This window comes from Macadamia integrifolia, chromosome 14 (assembly GCF_013358625.1).
Source record: "Macadamia integrifolia cultivar HAES 741 chromosome 14, SCU_Mint_v3, whole genome shotgun sequence".
Classification (NCBI taxonomy): domain Eukaryota; kingdom Viridiplantae; phylum Streptophyta; class Magnoliopsida; order Proteales; family Proteaceae; genus Macadamia; species Macadamia integrifolia.
Genome location: NC_056570.1, coordinates 15,980,246 through 16,003,966, shown reverse-complemented (window position 1 = coordinate 16,003,966; position 23,721 = coordinate 15,980,246). Strand labels below are relative to the sequence as shown.

The following is a 23,721-nucleotide window of genomic DNA, read 5'->3' as shown; positions in this document are numbered from 1 at the left end:
GTGCGGGGGTGCGGGGTGGGTTGGGGTTGTGGGGGGAGGTTTGAAATTTGAGTGCCTAATCCTTTTGTTGCACGTTCAATATCTTTATTAAGGATTCATATATGTTATTTTATAGAAATATTGCAAATGGATGGGTCGTAGGGAATGAAAAGAACAGAGTCAAGGGAGGGAGGGAGGAAAGGCCGGAGGGGCAGGGTGCTGTCGTGTTCAAAGAAGAAGAAGAAGAAGTGGTGGGTCCCACTTAATTTTGTCGGTTTTCAATAGATGAGAATGGATTGTTATATGGAGGGACACAATAGAGTCAAAAGGGTCTTTTCAAACACTAAGCTAACGACATTATGCATTAGGGGTGCGATCGATATTATTAGAAAACGAAGGGATTACATCATATAAAATTTAAATTTAGGGGTAAAACAAGAAAAATTTCCTTAAATTTTTAATCTGATGGACCAGGATAATTCTAAAAGGTAAAAACGGATTTTCAAAAGTGACATACCATTATGTAGGGGTGCAAGTTACAACAAGGCATAATGGTATCTTTTTTTTTTTTTTTTTTAATAGAGAACTCATTCTACTCCACTACATTTGGGCTGAATAACATGGTGGAGCAAACATTAGAAACCCAAGTTACTAAGTAGCTTCGCTTTATGGATATGCCAACAAAGACAGTGATACTAAGTTCTTTTCAGAATTGTTCCTTCTTAAGAAGTTCGATCAAAACACCCTGCTTCTTGAGGCGCAGTATTCTATCTAGCTCCTAAAGATTCTATACTTACTTTCTACTTTTTGACCAATTTTCACTTTCTTTGCAGATTCATATCATATATTTTTATACCATGCTAAGAATATGGTCTCAACTCCTCCCTAAGAACAAGGACACCAACTAACAAATGGTCCTACACCTTAAGACAAGTATCTCCAAATCATTTAAGCGAGGTCCCACTTCAATATATAGATTCATTACCATCCTCCCAATAGGGATTATAGTACCAAGATGGGTTCTAGATCTCAATTTCCTTTTTTTTTTATAGGGTGTGTATAAAGCACCGGAAAACTCTTAAAAGTAACCTCAAGTTCTAAATAGTCAAACCCTCCCCCATACTTAAATTGTGCAATGTCCTCAATGCAGAAAAAGAAAAAGAAAAAAATGATTAGACAATAGAACAAGAAGGACAAAGGAAAGGAAATTATCAAATGGAATCAAATATCATCATAAAGAGGCTCATGGAGAATCATGACCTCTGCATTATGTATTGAAGGTAACTCAAGAAATGGATTCAAACGGTGCCCATTAACTTTGAAAATTTCCCGAGTGGATGGATTCATAACCTCTACGGCACTATGGGGGAATACTGTTTACACAAGGTAAGGACCTTCCCACCGAGAATGAAGTTTTCCTGGAAAGATATGCAATCTAGAATTGTACAACAAAACTTTATCATCAGGCATAAAAGATTTCCTAACAAGGTGCCTATCATGAAAAGCTTTAGTCTTTTCCTTAAAAATTTTTGCACTATCATAGGCATCATTTCGCAATTCCTCTAACTCAGATAGTTAGAGATCTCTATGAGCTCCTATGGTAGATAAATCAAAATTAAATTTCTTAATCACCCAAAAGGCACAATGTTCTAACTCAACAGGAAGGTGGCAAGCTTTCCCATATATCAAATGGTATGGGGATTGACCAAGTATGGTCTTGTAAGCAGTCCTATACGCTCACAAAGCATCCAACAGACGGTTAGACCAATCCTTTCAATTTGGGTTAATTGTCTTCTCTAGAATTTGCTTGATCTGTCTGTTGGACACTTCTACCTGCCCACTGGTTTGGGGGTGGTATGGGGTAGCCAACTTGCGGGTAATACCATACTTCTTCACTAAGGCCTCAAAAGGCTTATTACAAAAGTGCTTTCCCCTATCACTAATGATAGCTCTAGGGGTACCAAATCGGGAAAAAAAATTTTCCTTAAGAATTGAATGACCACCTTATGGTCATTGGTCTTACAAGCACGAGCCTCAATCCATTTGGACACATAGTCCACAGCCAAAAAAATATATTCATATCCACATGACTTAGGAAAAGGGCCCATAAAATATATTCCCCAAACATCAAAAACCTCAACCACGAGGATTGGGTTGAGAGGCATCATGTTCCTTCTACTGATTTTTCCTAAAGACTGACAAGAAGGACAAACCTTACAATAAGCAAAGACATCTTTGAAGAGACTTGGCCAATAAAATCCATATTGCAATACCTTAGCTGCAGTCTTAGTAGGCCCAAAATGGCCACCACAAGCCTGATCATGGCAAAAGGAAAGAATAGAATGGTGCTCATGATCAGGGATACATCTCCGGATAATTTGGTCAAGGTAAGATTTAAAAAGATAAGGATCATCCCAAAAGAAATACTTAACCTGTGAGTGAAAACGGTACTTCTCTTGGGAAGACCAATGATCCGGAGTCTTGTTTGTAATTAAAAAATTTACAATATCTGCAAACCAAGGTTCACTAGATGCTGCAAAGAGTTGCTCATCAGGAAAATACTCGTTAACTAGAGTATTCATAGTCAAAGAATTGGGTAACCGGGACAAATGGTCTGCAATCAAATTTTCACTGCCTTTCTTATCCTTAATTTCTTAGTCAAGTTCCTGTAAAAGCAAAACCCAACTGATAAGACGTGCTTTGGCATCCTTTTTCTGAATAAGGTATCTAATAGCTGCATAGTCAGTGTAAATAACTATATGAGAACCTATCAGATATGTACGAAACTTTTCTAATGCAAATACAACAGCTAAAAGTTCTTTTTCAGTTGTGGTGTGGTTCAATTGTGCATCATTGAGAGTTCTACTGGCATAATAGATAACACGAGGAAGTTTATCAACTCTCTGCCCTATGACTGCCCCTATAGCAAAATCAGATGCATCACACATTAATTCAAAGGGCTCAATCCATAAGGGAACTTGAATAATGGGGGGTTGTAGTCAACACCTTCTTTAATTGCTCAAAGCACATAAGGCATTCACTAGAAAATTCAAAGGGTTGCTCTTTAGGAAAAAGATTGGTGAGAGGTCTACCCATGTGATTGAAGCTCTTGATGAACCGATGATAGAACCCTGCATGACCTAAGAAGGAATGAACGTCCTTAACTGACTTGGGAGGTGGTAAATTAGAAATTAAGTCCACCTTAGCTCTATCGACCTTGATCCCTTTTTTGGAAATGACATGACCCAACACTATGCCCTGTGTGACCATAAAATGACATTTCTCCCAATTGAGGACTAAATTAGTCGCTTTGCATCGTTTGAGTACTAAAGAAAGATGATGCAAAGAATTAGAAAATGAGGAGCCATGAATAGAAAAATCATCCATAAATACTTCTAAAAAATGCTCCACCATATCAGAGAAAATGCTCATCAAGCATCTTTGGAACGTGGCAGGGGCATTACAAAGCCTAAAAGGCATACGCCGATAAGCAAAGGTTCCATAGGTGCATGTAAAGGTGGTCTTATGTTGGTCATCTAAAGCAATGGAAATCTGGTTATAGCCGAAATAACCATCAAGGAAACAATAATACTCATGTCCGACTAACTGCTCTAACATTTGATCAATGAAAGACAAAGGAAAATGGTCCTTCCAAGTTGCCGCATTTAACTTCCTGTATTCAATGCACACACGCCATCCTATTTGGACATGGGTAGGGATCAACTCATTTTTAGTATTTTGGACTATTGTGACCCCTGACTTCTCTGGGACCACGTGCACTGGACTTACCCACTCGTTATCAGAAATAGGGTAGATGATACCATGATCCAAGCACTTTAGGATCTCTTTCTTGATAGCTTCTTACATCATAGGATTAGCCATTCTTTGTGGTTCCCTAGAAGGTTTTGAATCCTCCATAAGGTGAATATGATGTTGAAAGATTGAGGAACAAATTCCTATAATGTCTGCCATGGTCCAACCTAAGGCTTCCTTGTTTTCTTTTAAAACTTTGATCAACTCTTCCTCTTGACTTGAAGTTAAATCTGAGGCGATAATAACTGGTAGAGTTTGATTTTCTCCTAAGAAGGCATACCTTAATTTAGAGGGCATCTCTTTCAAATCAAGCTTCAGGGGCTCAACAATTGAGGATTTAGGAAGAGAATTTGATAGAGAACTAATGGGCTCTATGGGTGTATAAAGGCTCCAAACATCAGAGAAGAAATTTTCAGTATCATCCTCTAATTCTTCTATATACTCTTGAAATTTTGAATCAAAGTCATTGTCAAAAGTTTTAACAATATCATCAGAAAAACTCTCAAGCATATTAACCTCTTCATCAATATCATCAGAAGAAAGTATGGGTTGTTTGCCCAACCTATACATGTTGAACTCCATAGTGTGGTTGTCAAAAGATATCCTTAGTAGACCATTCCGACAATTGATTAATGCATTGCTGGTAGCCAGAAATGGTCTTCCAAGAATGATAGGGATCTTATCCCTAGTGGTGAAGGGTTTGGTATCCAAAACAATAAAATCGGCTAAAAAAATAAATTCTCCTATCTTAAGTAGGACATCTTCGACCATCCCTTTCAGAATCTTGACAGAACGGTTGGCCAACTGGAGAGTTGTCCCTGTAACTTTCAAATCTCCTAATCCAAGTTGTTGATAAACATGATAAGGTAGAAGGTTCACACTTGAAGACTTCTAAAAATTTTTCCATTGAAGTTGTTTTCTTTTTATTCATCAAACGGTTAGGATAGGGGATAGGAGAAACATAAACACTATCAGAAGTTTTCTCATTAATAGAATCATTTTTTATGGCTTCCACCAAATCATCCTTAATCTCTTCAGGTCCATCTGACGAACCTGGAATGGGAGGCATAGTAGTAGCCTTGATAGTCGGAGTGTCAACAGAAATGTCAGATAGTGGAGAATGAGTGGTACCATTCTGTAGATACTCTCGGCCATTCCGTAGGGCATATACTGCATTACACTGGTTTGAGGGCCCTTGGTGTTGTTGACTTTGTACAACATTGAGCTGAGGAGCAGGTAGCCCTTGTGGAGTCAGCACCTAATGTCTAGGATTCGGCTCTCGCTAACTAGGCAATTTTCCTTTCTCCTTCTCATGCATGATTGTGACAAGTTGGGTGAGTTGCCTCTCCACATTATTGTGGCTTGTCATGAGAAGGGTCATGCTTTTCTCTAGCTCGCTAATTCTTGCCGCCTCTCCAGTGGATGTAAACCCCGAGGGTTGTTGATAAGGTGCATGGAGAGGGGGCCTAGCAAAATTTGACTGAAGACCTAGATTAGGCAGAGGGAAAGAATTAGGTAGTGGAGCAAAATTGGGCCTCTATGGACTAGGCTACCCTTAGTTGTGAAAGTTGGATGGACCTCCTTGAATCCCTTGGTTCCATGAAAAATTATGGTGGTTTTTTCACCCTGGATTGTAAGTGTTGCTAAACAGGTTATTCGGGTAAAGAGCATTAACACTTTCATTGCCCCCAGAACTGTTGGGGCATTCTTCCATTACATGTCCAGGGGAGTGACACCAATTGCACATAGAAACCTGATTTTGGACTTGGTTGACTGGGGCATGTGCTTTAGGGACAAGGGCTTCTATTCTCTTAATGAGGCTATCTAAATAGGCCTCTTTGGCTACTATCCCATCGATATAGTACCCTTTACCTCCTATAGTTCTCTCACTTTCCTGAGTAGACTCCCATTCTTTTGTCTTTTCAGCTAGGTCAACCAAAAAGTTTCAAGCTTCGTTTTCGTCTGCATAAGCTGTGAAGCCTGTAGGACACATATACTCTAACATCTGCTTGGTAAGCTAGTCTATCCCTTCATAAATTATTTGGCAAAGATGCCATTTGTCAATGATGGGGACACACTTGGAGAAGGTCTTGGAACCTTTCCATGAGTCTAGAAAATGACTCTTGAGGTTTTTGTCGAAACTGTATGATCTCGCTCTTAAGTTTGTTTGTTTGTTTTATGCAAGGGAAAAAAATTTCTTAAGAATGCTACCATAAACTAATCCCATGTGGTAATGGAATTAGTTGGCACCCTATATAACCATCTTTTTGCTCCATCCTTGAGCGAAAAGGTAATGCATCTAAGTTTAACAGCATCATCACTAAGTTGTTGTATCTTAATGAGGACACAAACCTCCTCAAATTCTCTCAGGAACAAATAAGCATCTTCGGAGGATAGCCCATGAAAGTAGGGTAACACAGTAATGAATTGAGTTTTAAGCTCATAATTGTTCCCTGTGGCAGCTGGTAATCTAATGCAAGAAGGTTGGGCTGCACTGGCTGGGTAGAATCTATCTTTTAAAGTAGGCTTAGGTTGTTCTACCATTCTTAAAATAGGTACTCTTAGTAAACGATTGGTAGAATCACGGGTCCACACACTCATGCAATAGAAAACTACCCACAACTAGAGTAAGACAAGCACAAAAGAATGGAAAGAAAAACTCTCTTTTTTTTTAATTTTTTAATTTTCTTTTTATTTTTTTTTATTTTTTTTTGACTTTTTGGGAGCTTACCAGCATGGATCCGGGGTTGCTCAGGTCAATTCCTGAGGTACTGCTACAGGGTGAAACCGGTCTTTATCATATTGTGAGGCATGGCGACCTCCACTGATACAACTATTATTGCAAGTTGATCTTCTCAGGAATTCAATAAAAGAAAAGAAAAAACAAAAAAAAACAAATAAAGCACTCCGATTTACCAAAAAAAAGTGAAAAATAACATGGAACTGTCTCCTCGGCAACAACGCCAAAAACTTATTTGAGATTTTAAATGTAACTGCAAGCATACGGATCAGTGTAGCTACGGGTCGAGCTTAGGGAGAGCAGCCACTTTATTTTTTTTCTTTTAATAATACAAAAGTGAACCTATTAATGGTTGTGATATAATTCTAACTACCGTCCTAAACATATGTATTTAAAATAACGTCCTAATCATTCGTCATCTAAGAATTTAAAGATGCAAGCCACGTAGTTAAAATTAAATAAATAAATAATTAAAAATAAACAACCCACACAATTAAAAAAAAATAAAGGAAAAAAATGTTGAAATAAAAATAAAGTAAAAGAAAGGGGATAAAGCTAGAGAGAGACTCACAAGTAGGTTTCTCTACTTAGCCCGAGGGATGCATCATAATATGAGCTTCCCTACTTGAACAGAGAGTCATTCTTACAAGGGTTATTCTACTTGGCTTAGGAAAAGGGAGACAATTAAAATAAAAGTAATAAATTGATGGTTCTATGGCTAGGAGGGGCAAAGCCAACACATACACTAGCCATGAACCTTGGGGGAAAAGGATAGCAATAATGTAACGATTGAAATTAAAATCCTAAATTAAGAAAGAAAGGGTAGTCAGAAGAGGGAATGAGAGGAGAAAGAGAAGATTACTGAAGGAGCCTACTTACTTGAATCAATATTTGAACTTGAAAGTTTGGGTGATTTGAGATACTACCAGTACTAAAATCCAGATCTGGAATAAACCAAATCTGAAATTTCTAGTACTAGAGAAAACAAATCTTGAAAAAAAAACTGAACTTCAAAAAAAAAAGATGCTCCACGGCTCGTGATCTTGTCACCTAGATATTAGCCTAGAACTATAACTTTAAAAATTACAGCTCAATTGCATAAATCATAAATATAAAGGCTGAATAAGAATAAAAGAGTGCTTACATTAATTGACATAAAAAAATATTACAAAATTGATTAAAGCAAAAATAATGAAGAACTAAAACTAAAGAGAGTGAGAGAGGAAGAGTGAGAAGAAAACTAAGCATAAACTAGAAAATAAACTAAGGGGAATAATAATAAACAGGAGGGGGAAGGAAGGGGCTTTTATAGGGCTTTTGTCTTGCCTCCTTCCTTCCACAAGTCTTCTTTAAGAAAAGAAAGAAAATTAAATTAAATTAAATATTAGTAAAAATCCTCATTCTCTAAGATATTGTGTGAGGAAAGAGAGAATCTGTTTCCAAAATTAATAAATTATATTCCTTCCTTGCAATATTAACCAATATCTTACAATCTTGATTAAATCAGAAATGAATCTCTGCATAGCATCTTCAAGATCTTGTGAGGTGGCAAAGAGAGAGAATAATCTTCAGGATTTTGTAGGAGAGAGGATGTGGTACCAATGAGTGGGTCCCACCTTTGGACTGGTTCTTGATTCACTTTAAGCACTTTCTCTTGTAGTCTTGGAAACTAAAAAAAAAAACAAGAAAAATAAAAGTAGTACTATCCAAAGTGGGGCAAAATGTACACTTATATCACTAAGATTTCACACATTATTATGCTCATCACTCCTTAGGCAAGATCTTTGTAATGGATGTTAACTAAGAAATGGTACAATATTTACATATTGTTGTCGCTTGGTTTTATAGTGAAACTGTAGGCTGCCAGCATAAATAAGAAGGTTTGATCTTAGACCAAGCCCATTCTCCCCCCTCCCCCACCCGGAAAAGAAATAGAGATTTGTGGTGTCTATTTTATACTAGTAGTGTGTTTTGTCTATACAAGAGTGTTTTGTTAAATGTTTATTATTATATATAATGAGTTTCTATGTTTGAAATTTTGGTTTTCCCTCCCTCTTGACTTTGTACTTTGCTTGCATATGTTTTGCCTTTTGGGACATTTTATCCATCAAGATTCTTTTCAAAGAATTTCTTTTCTATATTATTATTATTATTATATATATATATATATATATATTTTTTTTAGCCTAAGCATTTACAATAGGTTTGCGTGGTACTGCTGCTCTTCTTACTGTGGTTTTCTATTATGGTGGAGATAATCTATAGCCTCTGTGACTGGTTGTCTTTGGTTCAGTGATAGTTGGGTTCAATATAGAAGAACCTTCTTTCAGTGATTCAGCGAACTACAGATTCTCTTGTTCACAATTATGTATGGCTTATGAGCCCAATTGTTCTGTTCTGAAGCTTCAGATGAGTTGTTTTATATTGGATCAAAAACACCTTAAAGTAATGTATTAAAATTATACCATCATCTTCTGTAACTTACTAACATTAGATTTCATCAAAATGGTAAAAGCATTTGCAACATTGAAAGCAACAGAATTGGCTAAGGATAGATTATTATTGTAGATAGTGGCCTATTTTAACAATGGCAGGGAGGTGTCTCCAGCCCAATAATATAGAATGGGGTGAGTTTGGTTATGGAGAACAGAAAAAAACAATGAAGAGTGGATCCCACTTTGATTTCCCCATTTTTGTGTATATCCCACATTGGATTAAAGCTCAACTCTTAACAGTAAAAGTACACTTAAGACCACCTCAAGATATGGTTAGAATATGTAGATGAGGAATGAGATGAGAGTTGGTGAAGAAGAAGAAGAGGCGATGGTATGTTTGAATGTTGTGTGTTGTGAGTAAAGTCTCACTTACACCTACATATTACTTCATTACTATATTTACAAGATATTACACATACCTCCCTAAGGAGAAAAATTACATATACCTCCCTAAGGTGGAAAAGAAAAATAAAACATGATAAATTACTAAAATACCCTTACAGAAGTATAACTAATATCTTTAACACTTCACTTCAAGCTGGAGAATAAATATCATGCATTCCCTGCTTGGACAGCAGAGAATTAAACCGATGATGAAGAAGACCTTTTGTGAAGATATCAGCCAACTGATCTCTAGCCCTCACAAAAGGTGTGCATATGTAACCAGTGTCAATCTTCTCTTTAATGAAGGGTTTGTCCATCTCTATGTGTTTTATCCTATCATATTGCACAGGGTTGTGGGTTATACTTGTGGTAGCCTTGTCAAAATAAAGCCTCATAGGTGCCTTAGTATCAAATCCCAACTCTTGAACTAGCCTTCTCAACTAGAGAAGCTCACACACTCCATGAGTCATGGCTCTAAATTCTGCCTCTGCACTAAACCTAGTCACCACAGATTGTTTCTTGCTCCACCAAGTAACTAGGTTTCCACCAAAAATTGTGCAATAGCCTGATGTAGATCTCCTATCAAAGACTGAACCAGCCTAATCTGCATCAGTGAAGCTTTCTATCCTTATGTGGTTATACTTGGCAAAAAGTGGTCATTTTCCTGAGAGGACTTCAAGTACCTGAGAATGCGATAAACTGCATCCAAGCGCCCACTCTTGAGAGCATGCATAAACTGACTCACCACCCCGCACTGCATAAGTAATGTCTAGATGAGTCAAGGACAAATAGATAAGTTTTCCAACCAGCCTTCGATATTTTTTAGCATCAACAAGAGAAGGGCCAACATCTTCCCTCAACTTATGATTCTGCTCAATAGGAGAACTTATAGGTTTACAACCTAACATTGTTGTTTCTTTCAATAGATCTAGGATAAAATTCCTTTGGCATATATTTATGCCCTTTTGGATCTGAACACTTCAATCCCCAAGAAGTACTTTAAAGGCCCTAGATCTTTGATTTCAAACTATTGGGTTAAGTAGGTCTTCAACTTAGCTATTTCCTCTCTGTCATCACCAATTACCATAATGTCATTAACATAAACAATCAGGGCTATAATGGTGCCATTACCACGCTTAGTGAACAAAGTGTGGTCAGCCTGACTTTAGAAAAAGCCATTTTTCAGAATGGCCTATCTAAACCTTTTAAACCAGGCCTTTGGAGATTGCTTAAGACCATTCAAAGTCTTCTTGAGAAGAGATCTTTCCTACAGCTGAAGAGAACTTAAAGCCAGAAGGAGTTACACCTCCTCTTCTAAGTCGCCATGGAGGAAGGTATTCTTCAAATCCAATTGATACATTGGTCAATCCATATTCACTGCTAGAGATAAAAGGACCCTTATAGTATTATGCTTAGCTAAAGGAGCAAAGGTCTCCTGATAGTCAATTTCATATACTTGATTGTATCCTTTTGCCATCAGCCTTGCTTTGTACCTCTCAATAGTACCATTTGACCAGTACTTGATTGTGTAGACCCACCTGCATCCAACTGGAGTTCTCCCCCTTGAAAGGTCAACCAATTTCTAAGTATAATTTTTTTCCAGGGCCATCATTTCCTCAGTCATGGTTTGCTTCCACTCAGGGTCAGACATAGCTTCAGAAACATTCTTGGAAATAGAAGAAAATGAGAGTGCAATAGTAAATGCAACACCTGTAGGGGAGAGAGAGTCATAGAAAACAAATTGGGCTATAGGATTAGTACAAGCTCTCTTTCCCTTCTTAATAGCAATAGGAAGATCTAACGCTGATAGGGAAGAAAGAATATTACCTAAATGAGGGTGGATCTCAGGAGTTGGATTCAAAGAGGACTCTTAGCAGGTCTTCTTGTTTCTCCTTGTGTACACAATGGTTACATTTTCATTACTGAACCTGAACCACCTCTTGAATGATCAATGATATCCACCTCTTTGTGTTTCTCAATATCGAGCATAAAAGGAGAGATAAGCAACGGGGTCAAGAAGGGATCTCATCAGTAGCCTTTTCACTTCCATTATGCTCCCCATGAAAAAGTATGCTGCTGAGGGGTAAAAAAAGGGTGCAGACTCAAGGAAGGTGACATCTTTAGAGAGGAGCCTTCGTCTGGAAGAAGGGTGATAGCACTTGTATCCCTTGGTAGAGAAGGAATAGCCAAGAAAGATACACTTAAGAGCCCTGGGGTCAAGTTTAGTCCAAAAAGACTTATTAACATGGACATAACAGATATACCCAAACACTTTGGGGGGAAGAAAGAAAGAAGAAGATTGAGGAGACAAGATGACCAAGGGAGTTTTGTAGCCAAGGAGTTGTGTTGGCATACGATTGATCAAATAAGCAGTAGTAAGGAGAGTTTCAAACCAAAAAGTTTTAGGAACATGCATACCAAAGAGAAGACTCCTACTGACCTCCAACAAATGACAATTTTTTCTCTCAGCTACCCCATTTTTTTGGGATGTGTCAACACAAGCTAGCTAATGGATAATGCCATGATCAGTAAAAAAAATTTGAAGACCACCATACATATACTCCCTCCTTTATCAGAACAAACAATTTAATTTTGGTGTCAAACTATGCACATACCATATGATAAAAAAATTTAAAGGCATCATACACATCACTCTTGTGCTTCATCAGAATAGTCCAAGTAGCACAGAAAAAATTATCAACAAAAGAAACAAAGTAACGAAAATCAAGTAAAGAACAGAATCAAGTGAAAGGGAAGAAGTAATAGGAATGCTACTTTAGCATAAATGGAGGAAAGGGAGCCATTGGCAACCCTGACCTTATCTCTACCGGAACAAATAGAGTACGTATTATAGTAATAGAACGTACCAGTCATATAATCTGTAGCACCAGAATTAATAACCCAAGATAGAGCTCTGGAAGGGATAGATGATGAGACCTGCAAGGCGGAAGCTGAGGACTCTAGCAAAGTAAGTGAAGAAAATGATGAGTCTCTCAATTGAGTCATGACCCTACGGAATGCTACAATATCTTCCTTAGTAAGGGAACTGTGCTCTTCTTGTGGGCTAGGAGCAAACCCTGTAGTAGCATGCTCGGCCTCAACATTGTGGGCTCTAGCTCTCCCACTACGTCCATCACGAATACCACCATGCATGCCAAGAGGTCGACCATGAAGAACCCAGCATCTGTCTTTGGTATGCCCAGACTTCCCACAATGATCAAAACGTATGTCATCCCTATGAGGTGGGCCTTAGCCTCGGTCACCACCACGCTAATCTCTTTGGGAGCTAGTAGTAAGAGCTGACCGCTCAAGGGAGGGAACATGTTCCATGGCCACCCGCCTAGTCTCCTCACTCTATAAATAGCTACACACTTCATCAAGGGACAGAAGTGAAAACCGACCCAATATCTGTATTTGGATCGGCTCATATTAGAGATTCAACTCACCAAGCAAAATAAGAACTCGTTCCTTCTCAAGTGTCTAGTAAACCTTAGCTTCATCCTCATGATTGGATAGTTGAAGGTCCCTGTAGTGATCATACTCCTCCCAGAGACTAATGATAATGTTGTAATACTCAAAAATGGTCCTATCCCCTTGCTTCATGCAATGACATTCTGGAGTAATTGGTAAACTTTGGCCGAGTCACCCACACGATCAAAATTTTTAGCAACACTATCCCAAATATCCTTGGTAGTTTCTTTACTCCTAAACCTTTTTCCAATCTCAGGTTTCATAGAAAAAATTAGCCAAGTCATAACAGTGGAGTTTCAGTCTCCCACTTTGGATATGTCGGGTCATCTGGTTTATGAGCATTAATAGTACCTGTAACATACCCTAGATTTCCCCTACTCCACAAGGAAAGCTTCACAGAATGAGTCCAATCCAAATAATTGGTGTGGTCCAACTTCACAATAGAGATCTGAGTATGTGGGTTATCAAAAATCATAGGAGTAGGAGGAGCACTACGCAATACACTGGCAGAAACATCACCAAAGAGGGCTTCAAGTCCACTATCTTCAGACATGATGTGGATGAGGAGTCACAAACACAATGGGGAGTACACACTCTACCTAAAAATTCTTTCCCAGATACTCAGAAATAATTACAGCAGCCAAACTAAGCAAACACTTCAAAAAAATGATTCACACTATCTACTTTCTTCAAGGGTTAGGGTCACAACATCCACATAGGAGCACAATATCTCAAAAAAACATCAAATCTCACAACCACATAGCAGTTGGAAGCATCACAGCCACATTTTAGAATAAAAATGACCAAAAAAAGGGCTGGTGATACCCTATGAGCAGCAAAAAATTGAGTAATATAGCCTCAACTCAAGGAAGCTTGCAATAAGACTTAGAGGGTGAGAATACACCCTAGGGTGATCCAAATGGGCCTGGTTTCAAGTCCAAAGCTGACCAGATGAGAGAGAAAGAGAAAAAAGGTCCAAGGTTGGCGGTGCGCTTACTTAGGCCTGGTTTTGCATTTTGCAGCCTTCAAATGTCTCTTTCTTCGAAGGAAAAAAAACCTTTGGTTCCCCATTGTCTCCTTGCATGCCTCTCAAAAGGTTTCTTCAAGTTTCTCACATAGAAATCCCTTTCCATAGAACCCCTTTGTAACCTAGGGTTTCAAAGAGAAGAGAAGAAGGGAGGAGACTAGTAGTTCGACTCTCAAACCAACCTTCGGTGCTCTGATACCAAGTAAGAATATGTAGATGATGAGGAATGAGATGAGAGTGATGGCTATTTGAATGTTGTGTGTTGTGAGTAAAGTCTCATTTACACCTACATATTACTTCACTACTATATTTACAAGATATTACACATACCTTCCTAAGGAGGAAAATTACATATACCTCCTTAATGGGGAAAAGGAAAATAAAACATGATAAATTACTAAACTACCCTTACAAAAATATAACTAATATCTCTAACAGATATGTTATCCTTGAGCCTTTATTTTAAGTGGGCATAAGATCATTTGGGTTATGAAATTTGATGTTCCTGGAAAGCTGATTCCATTCACATTGAAAATAAAGGATACAATGACTTCTTGATGTGTGATTGGCTAGTTTTGGAGTTTGTGATGGTTGCAAGTACATAAATTGGCTTGTTTTGGAGGGTTGGGGAAAATGATCCCATCTACTAATTAGTGTGGTTGGATAAAAGTCTGATGGATTTGGATGTATTTATAGGTAAAGAAAAAGAGAAAAGGACCACTTGTGGAACCCGAACCACACAGAGCTTTCAAAGTTGTTGTTTGTTTAAAGATTGATAAAATCGGTGGAAAAGCTAATGCTTGACAAAGACTTTGAGTCTCCTTTTTTGGAATTTTCAGACCAAACTCATTTACAAATATCATTTAAACTATGCATCAGACAATCAAAACAAAGCAGGTTTGCAAGCCTACAATGACTCATCACAGTAAACTACAGCCTCCAAACAAGAAATTTATCCTTTTTATTATGACAAAAAAGTAAATTATGCATACGAAAGCCTAAATAGCCTGGTCCTGAATGGGCTAATGTACAACCCCAATGCATATTTTCCTAATACTACCCCATCAAAATGCATTCAGATAATGTTTTAGCCTCTATAAAACCAATATTCATAGACAGTATTTAGAATCCAAGAATCTTGATGGATTCGAACCATCATATCCTGGGTAATCCCCAGGTGCTCTTCCATTTTTGAGCTAAAGATTCACCTACAATCTAAAAACTTTAGTTCTCAATACAAAATACCAGCCAAATAAAAACAGAGATGTCAATATTCAAAATTATGTGGACTAAAAATAAAATCCAAAATCAATGATCAGAGAAGATAAATGATGCCCTTAATCCTCTTCTTAAAATAGATGTTTCCGATGCTTGAGAGGAAAAGGGACAAAGAGCTTGATCATAGTGCCACCCCCTAGAGAATGCCACTATTAACGAAACATCCCTTACAAAACTGACAATTACGCTCGGACCCCTTACCGTCAATCTTTGTTAAGTGAGGATTTAAAATGGCATCTTTAGACTTTTGAATAAAAACACATAAACCCAATGCCATTTTATCCTAACTCCTCACACCCCTCACCTTTGCCATGGAAAATAGAGGAACTGAATCCCTTTTCCATCCCGCACAACCGCTGAGCATGCTCCATCCTTACATGTGGGTGATTATGCTCCCTCCCATGCGAGTGCCCCATTTTGGTGCTTCATCCCTACAAACTGAGCTCCATCCATGTGATTGTGCTTCATCCTTGTGGTTGTGCTCCATCAAAGAAACTGAGCTCCATCCTACCATCGTGCTCCATCCCTTGCGTGTGGGTAATTATTTCCATGAGCCAAGATTATGGTTTAAGCCTCAAATTGAGCACTATGAATGTCTAATAGACCTTCTTGGTCGAGCTAGCTGCTTCACAGAAGCAATGGAAGTTATCAAAAGGACGGGTATTAAACCTCATGAAGTTGTTTGGGGTTCTTTGCACAATGGTTGTAAGATTCATGGTTATATGGATTTGGTTGAATTTGCGATACAAAGATTGGCTAACATTGATCCACATAATGCAGGTTATGTGATGTTGGCCAATATTTATGGTGATCCTAAAGCATCCTCCACACCTACCTTATGGCATGAGCACTTTACGGACCAAAGTAGTTGAGTCCACGTGCCCCGAATCACGTAATAACCTACTTTGACCGGATAAGGTTCAACCAAACAGACCCTAGTGAGAGACTTACTATATAAGTGGGAAGTTATTCTCATTTCCCATTTTCTCATTTGCTCAAAACGTGGGAGAGGGAAAGAAGAGGAGAAAGGGAGGAGAAAGGAAGAAGGAGGGAAGCTTAACTTGACTCCCGACTGCCGCCTCGTTGTCGGAATCCTTACTGGAGGTAAGTGCAACCTCTTCCTCCACTCTCTCTCTACATTTTGAGCTAGGTCATGCTAAGTGTAGATGGAATCTTGACCAATATACCCTCTTGAGCTAGGGGATTGTGTGTTCCACCGCCTCGGTGCCATTGCCAAGCTCAAACAAAGTTCGGTGAGCTTCGACAACAAGATTGACCAAATGACCACCTAGTTTCGATTGTACGATCAACGTATCTCCCAAACGTCTCAGTGGAGTTAGGATTTTATTAGCTTAGAATGACGCTAGAAACATCCTCCATAAACTCCACGAAACAAATCCTGACGATTGGGCCCGAGCCAAAAAGCCCTAATGCACCAAGATAATTCTGTACTACCACCAGAAATAAGCCACCGAAAACACTAGGTCTGCTTCTGGTGGCTGTTTTCTGTGAACATCTGAGCTATAGGAGCTCTCTGCTAGCTCCACCAAAAACAACACTAATATTTTCTTTGGACAGTGTCTGTTTTCGGTGGGTGTTTCCGGTGACAGTACTGTCACTATCAGACTTGGTGTCTTGATCTATACCCTTTAGGGGTGACCCATGTGGGCCCCTCCCGATGTTCCTGACACATATTGATGTTCGGTTACCTTTGTGTCTAGGACAGTGACGCACACGAGCCCTAAGGTCAGAATTGAATTGAACGATCGATGGCTATACTTGAACCCTAATTCACACAAGCAAAATCAATCTAATGGAAGGTTGCTCTTATATTGAGAATGTTTAATTATTTTAGAATTGCTCACATGTGTAGATTTTTATATGTTTAATTATATTGCTCACATGATGACGATGTCCTATCATATGTTACATTTTTATGAATATGATATGAAATGTTTATGGATATGTACGGTGGGATCCAGTGTGGCCGAGGTGGAATCGGTACTATGACCATCGTGTGTTTGTTGTATGTATGAAACGGAATCCGGTGTGGTCGAGGTGGTATCAGTACCATGATTGCCATATGTTTGTTGCATTCATGTATTGATTATGTGCATTAGAGTTAGTTGTAATCACGGATTACACTTTGTGGCTGATGTGTTATCGGTATCGTGTATTCCGGCACTGTTTTGTGGCCGATGGGGATATCGGTGTTGTGTAGTCCATACTCAACTGTTATTATGCATGCTAGATTAAGTAAACGGTCGTGGGTTACACTTTATGGCCGAGGTGTTACTGGTATCGTGTACCCCAAGACTGTACTTGGAGATGGATTACACTTTATGGCCAATGTGTTACTAGTATCGTGTAATTTATACTGACTGTATCACTATGAAGGCATGTATATTATTTGTGGTTAGGTATCACTCTCTATGCTACAAACCCTTGCCAATAGGGGGTAAGGTGTTGGATAACCCATTATGGTATGTCCGATGTGCCTTTCCAAAATGCCAGACCCGCGGTACAATGTGATTGTTACCGGAGGCGAGAACTTGTCTGGCGTGGCCGATGATTGGCACTGATGCCATGACATCCAGGAGGGGGTTATTAGGGATTTGCTGGGTGACCCATGGTTGCATACGAGGACTGGCAGGCTTCTATTCATGGCAAGGGTTTGTATCCCTACATAGTCTATGGCGGTTCTGAGACTAGGGAAACAACATAATGTGTCGTAGTAGCATTTACAAGACCTAGTTGTATTGTTAGGTGGATAATAAAATAAATGAATTGCATCACGAGCATCATGGACTACGTGTTTAATTTCTATAATCATGCATCATAATTACTTATGCGAATGTTATGTTTGGATGTGTATGAACCCCACCCCTCACTGAATGAGTTGGAAAGCTCACCCCACGTATACACCCTTCTTTAGATTATGATGCAGGTACGGTCATGCCTATGTCTAGTGATTCTCTTTTCTTTGGACCTGAGTACAAAGTGACCAACTGGTGGATGCCGAAAGCTGAGGAGCATGGCTAGGACTGTGCTTCTGTGCATACGTGACACCATGAGGTGTTTGGCTTATTTTTGTTATTTTGATACGAGTTTGTGGATGGTACACTTTTGAACTTATTATTTATAAGTCATGGATGATTGTAACAGAATAACTCAGTTATTGATATTATATTATCATTAGACATTTTCTCATTTTATTGATGATTCCACCATTCTACTCTGATTCCGTTGCTTTTGGTTGGTTTGCGATGTGAGATTGTAAAACGTGAAGGTACTGTGATCAGAGATCCTGGTAGGTATGTAAGATAGGTACGTGTCTTACTCACACCACCGGTTCCTAATAGTAAGTTGGGTCTACTGGAAGTGGGGTGTGAAAGCTTGGTATCAGAGCGCGATGCTCTACCTTAACTCACAATCTCAATCAAACCATGACCTGGGGAAATTAGGAATTAAATAAAAATCTTAAAGACAACAATGATAGAAATTACACAACTGGGAGAACAGTATAGGTGTTAAAGTTGTTTCATTAAATAAAGAACTTGATTACATAAGCTTACACTCTTTTTATGAAAATAAAGACAGAAAGCTGGAAATCCTAACTAACCTAAGTCTAAGAAACTCAAATAACTTAAGCAAATGACAGAAAATAAAATTCAACTAAAGTCTAGAACAAGGAATTATAAAGAAAACACTGAAAGGGAAATCCTAAAACTAGAGTGGCAACATGCCACTACTCCTATTGATCCTGCTACTACTCTTGGCCTTGAGCCTAGTTCTGGGGTTGATTTTGTGCTCCTAGAGGTGGCACCAGAATCGCAAGGTGAAAGATCATCACCTGCATCGGTGCCTCTAGGGAGGCCACCCTAGTATCAATAAGGTAGTAATTTCTATCCATGCCCTCGAGATGGTTGTCTATTCTCAATAAATCAGTGGTGGTGTCCAAGCAGGCCATCACATCGTTGAGACCATAAGTCCTCACAGCCCTGGTGCCCTGGGAAGCAGAAGCTACTTTAGAACCCATAGTCTACAGGTTAAGTGGTGGAACACCACCAACACCACCAACCCCGTCAGATCCTCTCCCAACACCACCAACGTCACTAGCACCCCTACCGACACCTCCGCCAATAGCTCTAGCATTGCCACCCAGTTGACCCTCTACCTCCATAGGCTGCTGACCCTCAGCCTTATCTGGTGATTCCTCACTTATATGCAGAGTCATCTTCCTTAGGGAGTCTTGGTTGAAGTCTATGACATCATCTCCCAAGTATTCCTCATCCTCCAAGTCGACCCCAAAGTGAAGGAACATGTCAGTCAAGATCCTCCCATAGCATAAGTTCCTGACTCTGTGTGCCCCTCCCTCAGACCGAGTCACCATGGTCCACATCAGTAGGTAGGAAAGGCGTATCTACACCCCCATGTACACGCAATACGTCACCTAGGAGTGTAATACAAACACCTCATCGTATAGGTGGGAAAAATATTCAACTAGAGTGCTCGACAGACAACCTTTGGGGTGGCTAAGTAGTTGGTAGTGCGATCCCACCCATAAGCAGCCTTCATGAGCATATTATTCATCTCTTAAAGGACCTCGGGACTCTGGAACTCCTAGGCTAGAGTCCGAGGTGGGCAGTAAACTAGATCCCCTGTGTTGTCAACCATCAGGAGGTTGGCCAGCTGGTTATATCAAAAGAGATCTCGACCCCCTTCACATAGGAGGTGATCCACATCTCCTCAGTGCCTCAGTTCACGCACTGGAAGTTGGAGTAGAACAACCTCACCAATCGTGGGTAGTACCTCTTGTTAGGTTTCAAGATACGGTACCACCCAATTGCCTCGACCCATTGGTGAAGGCGAAACTCCAAAAAATCCCTCATCCTCACGTACTTCTCCAGATCCACATTGCGGTATTCAAAGTTCTCCCAATGGTCTTGTTCAGCCACAGAGCGGAATAATAATTGGTTGTACTAAGCTTCTTTGGGAATGTCTTGTTGCTCTTGTACAACGGCATGGTGAGTACGAACACGACGTCCAGATATGGTTTCGGTAGGATTGTTAAGGATTCAGAGAGCAAAACCTAGTTTAGAAAAGTGAAACCAATCTCACAGAGAAGAAAATCTCAAAACTAGGTCAGAGAAGGAAGAAAACATACCTTGGTAGTGTAGGCGGCACAAATCGATTGCGAAATCGCAAGGGAAAGGTGGAGAATGGGTTGGGGAACCTTCCTTGGCCGTATTCTTTTCTTCTCTACAAGTTGGAATAGGGTTTGGAAAAGAAACCCCAAACCCGAGACTTAAATAATGATTTTGGGTCCATCGGAAACAACCCACCGAAAACACTGGACTTGGATCCGGTGACTGTTTCTGGTGAGTTAAAAATCCCCCAAAACAGCCTCTAATGGCCCATATTTTCGGTAAAAATAACCCCTGTTTCTGGTGAACTATTTTGGAGATAATTTTTTTTTATTTCCAAATCTTTATTATTATTTTGTTTCCTTAATTATGGGCACTTTGTGATATGCGTGTGATCGGATCCCAATATTTGTGGACCCCACTTATGCATGCCCTAACCCTAATTTTGCCTTATGTATACGTGTGGGACCCACTATGTATGCATGTCTTCCAATTATATGCAACCTCGTATATGCATATGAAGTAATCGGACTCCTCCATAGGAGTCATGTCACGTCAGAACACCCGGTCCCAATCCCAGTCACGCTCGTCACCTCTCGCTTCCCCTACACGAAATCAGGGTAGATCGCACAATGCACTGCCAGCTCTGTCGGTTCTTACCGCTCATGATGTGGCCTCCATCATGAATAATATGATGCAGGAAGTTGAGGAAAGACAATCAATTCATGGCCAGGATCGATAATAGGATCCAAGCTGTAATAGAAGCCCATAATGCACCGCCTGCACCTCCTACTCCATCGGCACCCGTTTTGATAACTGCCAGCTCGGCCACTCTTCAAACATCAGGTGGGGCACAAATGCATGGGCAAGGGCAGTAGAATGTACATGGGCATGTATAAGACCCAACACTGGAACAAGTTCAAGCACACATAGAGGGCTGGATGGACCTAACAAAGATGATGGAGAAATTTCAGAGGCTTAGGCCCCATGTTTCTCCAATGTGGGCCAAGACCCATTGTATCCATCAAGATGGATTGGTGGCATAAAAAAGGTGTTTAGGCTAATGGGCTGCACCAATGAGCAAAAGATTTTATATGCGGGTTACCAGCTGCAAATGAGGTTGATGATTGGTGGAGTGCCACTGAGCCCATTCTAAAGGCCGATAACCCAAACCCCACTTGGGCAGACTTCAAAGGGGCATTCTTTGAGAGCTATTTTTCGGAAAGCTTCTAGGATAGGAGAGAGAGTGAATTCTCCCAGTTGGTGCAAGGGTCCCGATTTGTGCTTGAGTATCAGCAACGCTTTGAGGAGCTATTCTATTTTTCTCCTGAGCAACTATGAGGGAATAGGGCTAAGGCCAAGAAGTTCGAGAAAGGGTTGAGGCCAGGTATCGAGTCAACCATAGTTAGGTTGAAATTGCAGACTATGCCGAGGTGGTCCAAGTGGTCAAATCTATTAAAGACCGGCATAGAGATAATTTCTTGGCCCTACAGGGAACAAGAAAGAGTCCTATAGGGTCCACTGACTCCAGGGGAGGTAGCAAGCCCTTATGAGTGCCTTATATCAACCCAACTCTGGTACAGTTCAGAAAGCCCGAAGCTAGTCAGACTTCCCAGTCCTCCCGTTCTAGTGCCATGTCTCAGTCTACGAGGTCGAGCCCAAGATGTTTTCATTGTGATCAATCGGGCCATCTAGCAAGGACATGCCCCCATCGGAGGCCAGGTGATGCTCCATACACTATGCCACTTAGGATCCAGCAGACCTATGTAGCACCTAGTCCAACACAGCCCCCACAGGGCTAGAGATCACAGGGAAGGGTGTTTACCATAACCATGGAGGATGCAGAGGCTGCACCCGATGTAGTGACAGGTACATTATTAATATCATTATTACCTACACATGTGTTATTTAACTCAGGACCCTCGTATTCATTTGTGTCACCAACATTTGCAAAGAAGATGGGGATTCCACCCAAAGGATTGATACAGTGTTTGGTAGTGAGTACCCCTACAGGAAGTGTAGTAGGTATGAACTATGTATATGAGCCTTGTCCAGTGACCATAAGTGGACATGAGTTGAATGCTCACTTAATCAAGTTGGATATGATCGACTTCGACGTGATTCTAGGGATGGACTGGTTGTTCACATATAGAGCCAGTGTGCTATATGTCGAAAAGGTAATTATTTTCAGACCTTGTGACGAGGATAAGTTTGTCTTTCAAGGGGATAAGCCTAAGAAACCCAAGAAGGTTATCATATCAGCACTCTAGATGAAGAAGCTACTGGATAAGGGATGTCAAGGCTACTTAGCATTTGTGATGGATATTGAGATAGAGGTTAGGCCATTGACCTAGTTAGATGTGGTGAGGGAATTTTCCGATGTATTTTCAGATGACTTAATAAGTTTGTCCCCGGACTGAGAGACAAAGTTTACTATAGATCTACTCCCCGACTCGGCACCAGTGTCAAAAGCCCCTTACCGTGTGACCCCCATAGAGTTGAAGAAATTACAAATGCAACTTAAGGATCTTTTGAAGAAGGGATTCATTAGACCTAGTGTGTCCCCATGGGGAGCACCGGTATTGTTCGTCAAGAATAAGGACGGAAGTATGAGGTTGTGCATCGATTACTGGGAGCTTAACAAGCTAACCGTCAAGAACCGGTATCCTTTGCCAGGGATAGATGATTTGTTTGATCAGTTGTAGGGTGCCAAGGTATTTTTCAAGATTGACTTTAGCTCAGGCTACTACCAACTCAGGATCAAAGATAGTGATGTCAGTAAGAAAGCCTTCAGATTAAGGTATAGACATTATGAGTTCTTGGTGATATCATTTGGGTTGACCAGATGGATTTGATGAACCGGGTATTCCAGAATGTCTTAGACAAGTTTGTGATTGTATTCATTGATGACATCATGGTTTACTCCAAGAGTGTAGGGGAACATGCTAATCACCTAAGGTTAGTACTGTAACATCTGAGAGAGAAGCAACTCTATGTCAAGTTTAGCAAATGCGAGTTTTGGTTGTCATAGGTGGCATTACTATGCCACATTGTTTCAGACAAGGGTATAGAGGTTGACCCAAGCAAGGCGAAGGCAGTCCTTGAGTGGGAGACTCCCAAGAGTGTGGCAAATATACGTAGTTTTTTGGGATTGGTCAGATACTACAGGAGGTTTATTGAGAACTTCTCCAGCATTGCTACCCTAATGACCCAACTCACACGAAAGGGTGTGAAATTTAAGTGGTCTGTTGCTTGTGATAAGAGCTTCAAAGAGCTAAGGCAAAGGTTGGTATCAGCTTTATTTTTTACTATCCTAATTGGTACAGATGGAATGGTCATATATAGTGATGCCTCCAAGCTGGGATTGGATTGTGTATTAATGCAGTA

The 23,721-nt window shown here is 40.0% G+C and overlaps 1 pseudogene; it reads right to left on the bottom strand.

The window, feature by feature from the left end:
• Window positions 1-1,716: 1,716 nt before the first annotated feature.
• On the bottom strand, window positions 1,717-19,226 carry LOC122060655 (annotated as a pseudogene).
• Between the last annotated feature and the right edge of the window lie 4,495 nt (window positions 19,227-23,721).